We start from the raw sequence: 8,294 nt of genomic DNA, 5'->3' as shown, positions 1-8,294 counted from the left end.
GGACGCCACCGAACCCCCCTCCCCGGCCCCGGGCAGCTGAGATGGCCCCGCGCCTCCGCCCCTCCCCGCCGGTGCCACCTGCCGCGACACTCGACACCCGGAACGCGCTGCTGGCTCAGCGGGACGGCCCCCTTTCCTCCTCCTCCGAGTCGCCCTCGTCCTTCGCTGGGCCTGAGGAGCCCCGCCGCTTCCCGAAGCTGCCCTGGCCGCTTTCTGGACAGGTTCCTCGGGCAGAGCTGGCCCGAGGGGAGCCCCGGGGAGTGGGACGCAAGGTCTACCCTTCCCCAATCGCTCAATGCAGGCTTGGGACCTCCAGAGGTTCTGGGCCTTCGGTCCTCGGCTGGGAGTGATGGGAGATGGGTGCCAATGTATTGGCAGGACACAAGATAGGGGAAAGGATTCCTATCCTCCATTCTGCACTGTTTTCCCAGGGAGCCCAGAAAAGTTTGTCTCTAATGTGCCTGATAGGGAGATATTTACTGGTCTTTTATAATAACCACAATAACACACTCATGGATGTTTCCCCGCCACTTGGTAGGGTGATACTTACTGGCCTTTATAATAATCACAATTGCACACTCACTGACATTTCCCTCACTTCCTGGAGTATGGCAGTCTGAACTAACTTAGCATCTGATGTTGTCTTTGCCAAGCCTTTCTTATGAAACCCAAAACTCCCAGTAACCATCTCTCTCCTTAATGCTTCTGGCCATTTCCCAGAGAACCAGTATGGCCGTAGTAGTTAAGGTGCTGGCTTAGAAACCAAGAGAAGTGAGTTCTAGTTCATGCCTTTGGCGTGAAAGTTGGCTGGGTGACTTTGAACCAATCACCAGGAGACTGTAAGTTCTAGTCCTGCGATGGTGAACCTATGGCATGTGTGCCACAGATGGCACATGAAGCCATATCTGAGAGCGGGGTATTGCCCTATGTCAGTTCTAGAGTGATACATGTGCTGGAAAAGCTGGTTTTGGGCCTTCCAGAGGGCTATCGCGCATGTGCGTGTCCACATCGTAATTAAATCCCCCCCCCATGTTGAAAAAGTCCTCCCCCCCCGCCCAACCCTCCTCAGGCAGGACGTTTCCCAACTTCCAGTGGGCCTGTTTTTCACCCTTCACCTTTCCCAGCCTTCCAGAGGCTTTCCTGGAGCCTGGGGAGGGTGAAAAACGGTCCACGGGGCCCACCAGAAATTCATTTCTGGGTGTGGGAGGCCTTTTTCAACACTGGGGAGATTTCATTATAGATATGGGCATGCATGCATGTGCAATACTGTGCGTCCACGCTTTTGGCACCCGAGGGAAAAAAGGTTTGCCATCACTGTTCTAGTCCCTCCCTTTTCATACAATGTTTGCATACTGTGGCGGAATGGTCATCGCTCAGAGTCCACATGCTGCTAGTGCAAAATTTCCAATTTCCAATTTCCTCCTCTCTCTCTCACCACCACCACCGTTTTCCTTTTCTTTCACCCTCCACCCCCCTCTCCCTCCTTCTCTCCCTGTTCCATCCATCTCACAAGGTTGTGGGGGCGGGAGGAGAATGATGTATGTTCATTGCCTTGAATTATTTGTAAAGTCATAAGGGGTGGTGGTGGTTTAAAAATCAAATAGAAAGAAATAAACCCATTCAAATTCAGGTTTATCTCTTTCCAGATTCAGTCCAGAGCAAGTTGGATTTTTTGTGTTGTCTTTAAAACCAAAAAGAAAAACAGTGATAACTTTTCTGGGGTCCTTGGAAGAAGTAAAAAATTCAAATTTCCAACCCCAACCCCTATCAAAGGCAATCAAGTACCTAGAGATGCCTTTTTCTTCCACAGCGCTTTCTTAAAATTCTTCTCCAAAGTCTCGGAGGTCACCCGCAGAAGTCCAGTGGTCATTGCTCAGAAATGGGTCAGATTTACATCCTTAGACATGTAAAGCCAGCTGAGTTCCTTACAAAATTCTTCAGAGGTGAAGGGCTTTCCTGTGGAGGAACTTACAAATCAGCAAAGAAGTGTGTGGTGTTATCCTGGGGGTGTTTAATTGCATAATTCCTCATCTGAGTTAAGAGTTTTTTGGGAGATTTGCTAATAGCTGCTTAGGAGAAACAATTTTGGAATGAAAAAGCTTGGGATATTTCATCTCTGAGTCAAAAAGATTCTGCTTGTCCTTGGGGAGGTTTAGATCTTCATTGAATATTCAAAGACCAGAATTCATTGTCAGGAAAGCAAAAGCTTTTCTTTAAGACATTTTCAGGGATTCTCCCCCCCCTCACCTCCCACCTCTTTTTATACAACGTTTGCATCCTTTGGGTCATCTCTCAGAGCCCATATCCCGTCAGCGCAAAGTCTAATTTCCCCTTTTTGCCTAATTGTGTCATAAAAGTTCTCATAGCTTCTTCCATGCCATTAGTACCGAACTAATTCCCCATTAAATTATAAAGCTTTTTGCGGTGCCTCTGGCCACGATGTGCCTCACCAAAGTGGCTGGCTCACCCTCAGAAACATCTCTGGCCTTTGAATGGCTTGCCAGGGGCTACCCTTCAAAAGCAGGAGGCCAGACTATCGCAAAAAAATGAAAGGTGACTTTGATTTCATTTCATTTCTAAGGGTAGTTAATCTTGATGAGATCATTATTAATAGTTGGGCTTTTAATCGTTTCCTTGTTTGGGCAGAGAGGTTGGAGGCCCCTCTGAAGCCTCAGATGACTAGTCTCAGCAGGTTCACTTTATTCTCCCTTAATTGTCTTTTCAAAAAAAATATGTTAAATGGAGTTTCTAAAAATCTGAACTGGCTTCAAAACCTTTGCAAGTTTTCTTGCTCGGTTAGCCTCATTTTCACCTATTCTTTCCTTTCCTTTCCTTTCCTTTCCTTCCTTCCTTCCTTCCTTCCTTCCTTCCTTCCTTCCTTCCTTCCTTCCTTCCTTCCTCCCTCCCTCCCTCCCTCCCTCCCTCCCTCCCACCCACCCCTTTCTTTCCCTCCTCTGGATTCCCCATTTGTTGCCTAAAAGACAGGTCCACATGCAGCCACAGCTTTTGGGACATCACCCACTGATCTATGCAGCTCAACCTAGTAGAAACGGGTGTGGGGAGACTTGGTGAAATCTGACTGGACCGTGCTCAGCTTCTGACTTGCACACATGGTCATATGCAGGGGACAGAGGTAGTATCTCAGAAGGTGGGGATGGTGTAAGGAGATAGGAAGAAATACTAGTACCGTGTTTCCCCCAAAATAAGACAAGGTCTTATTTTCTTTTGACCCCTGAAATAAGCACTTGGCCTTATTTTCGGAGAGGTCTTATTATTTTTGAGGTGCAGGAGGCCGCGAGTATGGTCACCTCATGACTGCTGCTGTGTTGCAATATTTTCGGGGAGGGCTTATTTTAGCACATGCGATTGGGCTTATTATGCGGGGAAGTCTTATTTTCAGGGAAACAGGGTAATCCTTGATATACCATCATAATTGAGCCTTCAATTTCAGTCATAGGCCATGGTAATCATTAAATGAGTCACCACGTGATTGTGACCGATTTTGCAATCTTTTTTGTGGTGGTAGTTAAGTGAATCCGGCGATCGTAAAATGAACACTGTGATCAGCAAACCTATCATTCGCTAAGGCATTTTTTGGTGCCTACTGGTGTTTATTTTCAGTTTCTGGCAAAAGCGTTATAAATTGTGGTCGGGTGAGTTCAAGGAGTCCCGGACATCATAATTTTGAATACAGGACACAAGCCTAGGTAGTCCTCGACTTACAACAGTCCATTTAGTTAAAAGTTTCAACGGCAGTGAAAAAATGACTTATGACCATATTTCACACTGTAGCATCCCCATGGTCACATTCGGGCTCTTGACATCTGGTTCATATTTATGACGGTGGCAGCATTCTGGGGTCATGTGATCCACTTTTTGCGACCTTCTGACAAGCAAAGTCAATGGGGAAGCCAGATCCATTTAACAACCTTGTTACCAACCACAGGAATTCTCTTAACAACTATGGCAGGAAAGGGGCACAACTCACTTAACAAATGTCTCCCTTAGCAACATAAATTTTGGGCTCAGTTGTGGTCGTAAGTTAATGGCTAACTCTGCCTTTATCCGGGTCCGTCATAACTTCGAAGGGTTGCTGAGCAACCAATTGTAACCTGAGGACTAACTCTAAGTAGATTGGTGTCCAGTGAAAATCTGTAGGTGGAAGGGAGAGAAAGCTGCACATCAGTGGCATGACACATGTGGGACGTTTGTTCTCGCAGGAGCAAGGCGCCTCGTTTGCAGGCAACCTGAACTTGAATTGCAGCCCAGTAGACAGGCCAGTTCTTGCTGCTGAGGCAATGCCATTCATCACCTGTCCCCCGTGTGCAGTGGTGGGTTTCAAATTTTTTTAGAACCTCTTCTGTAGGTGTGGCCTGCTTTGTGGGAGTGGCTTGCCGGCCATGTGACCAGGTGGGAGTGGCTTGCCAGCCATGTGACTGTGTGGGCATGGCTAACTTGTAAAATGTGGTGAAACTCACTTAACAACGCTCTTGCTTAGCAACCAAAATGTTGACTCAGAAACTCTGGCATTGAAGTGTGCAAGTCTTAAAGCTGTCAATTTAAAAGACCCTTGCACCCCTAACCCTTTGGGGAAAAAAACCCAGGGGTGTTCAAACTTGACAGCTTTAAGTCTTTACAGTTTAGATAGGACTCTTAGAGGCGGGCAGGGTGATTGGTGAGCCAGCCAATCAGTAAGTGGTGGGTGGGGCAAGCGTGATGCAGATGGGCGGGGGGAGGGAGCTGGAACCGGTTCTAAATGGCACTGTAGATTTGTGGAACCTCTTTTATAGAAGAGGTTAGAACTGGCAGGAACCCACCCCTGCCCTGTGTGTGACATGAGCACCATCCTTCACTCCAGGGAAGGGCAGGCCTCTGGTTGTGAACCCACAGCTGCCACTGGGCCAACAGAAGGAGCCAAACGGGCTGTAGAGGCAGCTGTGCATTGTGGGATGCAGGAGTCCCTTATAAGTTATAACAGCCCTGGGGGTGGGGGTGGGGGTGTTCCCTGACCCAAATGTCCCCCCCCCGACTGTACCCACATAAAAGAAAGAGCTTCAGCTGAAGAACAAAACTAAAAACGAAGCAGGGAGGAAGTTGGAACCTCTTCCCCAGGATTCTAAAACAGGTGATAATTGCAGGAAATATTAGACTTAGGACCGCAATTGAGCCCAACATTTTTGTGGCTAAGTGAGACATTAGTTAAGGGAACTTTGGCCTGTTTCACGACCTTGGGTGCCACAGTTGTTAGGTGAATCACTGTAAGTGAGTAACACGGTTATTAAGTGAATCTGGCTTCCCCATCGACTTTGCTCACCAGAAGGTCGCCAAAGTGGATCATATGACTCCCAGGACACTGCAGCTGTCATAAGTACGAGTCAGTTGCCAAGCTTCTAAATTTTGATCATGGAACCATGGAGATGTCGTAAGTATTCAGTGCCGTTGCAACTTTGAAGGGTTACTAAATGAACTGTTGTTAAGTCGAGGACTACCTGTAGTGGAGCTTGATCCCCGAGCTTCATTGCCAGGGGACAGTTGCAATCTTGTGCTTCGAGTCGGTCCCACAAGACTTTTGTTAGTTTTCTGCAGGCTTCGGGCTCCTGTGATTCTCTTGGTACTGAAGAAAATTTGGAAGGACACCATGTTGTATTTATACAACTGAGTTTTTTCTCCTTGCAAAATGGCAGACACAGGGGCACTGAATTTAGGCAGCCCTGCTTGTGGACAGGGCAATCCCCTTCTCACGAGAGACGTTGCCCATCACACCAAAGCCTTCCTCCTCAGAGCAGACCCGGCAAAACTCAGAGCAAATGGCGGGGGTCTCGCTGGGTTGCCTTTGCCCTTTCCCATCCGCTACTGTCAGGCCACAGGCAGTGTTTCTTCACACAACAGGTGTCACCTGTTGCCAGCTGTCTGAGGCCCGCGCTGGATTTCACTGACGTGGCGGATCAGGTTCTGATCAGGGTATTTAAAGTCAGACATGCTTGCTGCCCTGTGTCCCCGCTTGGGCCCTGCCCCTTGGCACCACCTATGCCCCACCTTCCCCCGGAGGAGCTGCGCTAGCAGCCTGCGCGTGTCGTTGTTTCTGGCGATGTCGACCTGACAGGAGAGGAGCTAAGACCTCTGTTAGATTTGTAGGCCTGGGCCATGTATTCGGATGAACAACACTGACCCCTCCTGGCCATGTGTAAAAAAAGTAATCTCTCCCCATATTGGTGGAAAAAGTGTGCACATGTATAGATTTGTGTGTCTGTGTTTGTAAGAGCACACAAGCATTCATAGCTAGTGAGAGAGAAGACAAGGCAAGAGTTTCTTTTATCTTTGCAGTATTGTTTTCGGTGGTTCTCATCTCATAATCTGTTATACATATATATAATGTTTTCAAGTATATGTGCATTTCCAGGTAAAAAAATATAGACAAGAGTGAAGGGTAATACTCATATATAAACCTGTTTTTCCTCTTAAGAGTCTCATAGCCAGAAGCCAAGCCTTTTTGCTGTCCTTTAGATAATCCTTATGACCATGTGCTTAGCAACCGTTTGAAGTTACAACAGAGTCTCCAGTAGTACTTACGACCTGGTTCCAAAGTTGCCACTGTTGCCCTCTCCCTAATGTCACATTTCTGCATTTCAGGTGTTCAGAAACCAACCTGCATTTATGACCATTTGGAGTGTTCTGCAATCATGTGACTGTTTTATGACGGTTTTGCAGAAAACCAACATTTACTTCCAGATTTGGACAAAACTGCCTCATAGCGAACAATGAGTTTGCTTAATAACTGTGGTGTTCAATCAACAACTGCTGCAAAAAAAGGTAATGAAATCAGGTTGGTCAAGTGGGTGATCCACTTTATAATAATCGTAACTTTCTTGTTGTAAGCTGAGGACTACCTGCATTTTAAAGAGGAAGATGGTTGGTTGACACACATCACACATGCACACTGGCCCAGCACTTGTGAGGCCCAATTCCAAATAGGCCACGGCCCAGGGTGTGGGGACCTCTGATCTATGTCTTTGTGTGAGCTGTGTTATATGTGGCATGGTCCCTCTCACCAAGGAATGGGGCTGTGGGCAGCAAGACCCTCACATTCAGAGCTTTGTGATTCAGAGATAAAAGTCCTGATTTACTGAATTGGCCCTGATCATTTCTTTCACTTGGATCTCCCTCTCTATAATCATGAGTTCTGGTCCTGCCACAGGAATGTAAGTCGGCTGGGTGACTTTGGGCCAAGTCATTCCCTCTCATCCCAACTCGCCTCACAGGGGAAAATTATGGGGAAAATAAGAGGAGGATGGTGTGTTGTATATGTTCGCCACCTCGGGTTATTTGTTAAAATAATGAAGACGGGATATAAATAAAATAATAAAATAAAGAATGCCTGGTGAACTGTTCTGGATTTCCTGCCTTGGTTGCAATATCCTTGGTGCAAAGCAATCGTAGCAAGGGCCACCCTTTAGTATGACTGCTTTGCTGGGAGCTTCGTTGGACATCCAGAGAGGGGAGGGGCATGAGCTCATAGGTCTTCCCCAGGCTCAGATTTCAGAGATTAATTCCAGGCACAGCCGTGAAACTGATGCGATTGACAAAGATAGCACACTTGTGGTCTGGGACAATGGAAAAGAGGCACGTCTCAGCGATAGTAAACCTCCACCAAAGACACCAAAGAAGAGCACACTGCATCTTTACTCACAAAACGTTTCACCTTAAGGACAGACAGCTTCATCAGACCCAAATCAGCATACTTTGGGGTAGTGTTTCTGAGCCTTGGTAGCTTTAAGATGTGTGGACTTTTAACTCTCAGAATTTCCCAGCTTTCCTGAGTGGTCAAGTCTACACATCTTAAAGTTGCCAAGGGTGAAAAACTCCTCTCCTAAGAGGGTCTGAAGTAACCAGAATACACTTCTTCTAGTTGTCCTGCTTCCGGTTCACCGACAAAACTGCGCTCGACTAAACCACGTCGCTGATGTCATCAACAGGGCGACAACAGCGCGGAGACAGAAGCACGCTGTAAACCCTAAACCTAAAATTAACCCCTAAACCTAACCCTAAACCTAATCCTAAACCTAATCCTAACCCTTAACCTAACCCTAAACCTAACCCTTACCTTAAGTTGAATCGGCTTGCTTTCAAAGTGCTATTTAAAGCGCCCTTCTTTCTCCGCGCTGGCTGTTGTCGCCCTGTTGATGACGTCAGCGACGCGGTTTAGTCGGGCGCAGTTTAGTCGAGCGTGGTTTTGACGGGTCACGCCTGCTTCCTACATTCTGCCTTCTGGATGATACGGTTGCTGGCTGCCACCC

Source organism: Thamnophis sirtalis, unplaced genomic scaffold (genome assembly GCF_051295495.1).
Source record: "Thamnophis sirtalis isolate CommonGarterSnake01/CBP01778 unplaced genomic scaffold, rThaSir2_p1.2 scaffold_4, whole genome shotgun sequence".
In the NCBI taxonomy this organism is placed as follows: Eukaryota; Metazoa; Chordata; class Lepidosauria; order Squamata; family Natricidae; genus Thamnophis; species Thamnophis sirtalis.
This window is presented reverse-complemented; position numbering follows the sequence as displayed.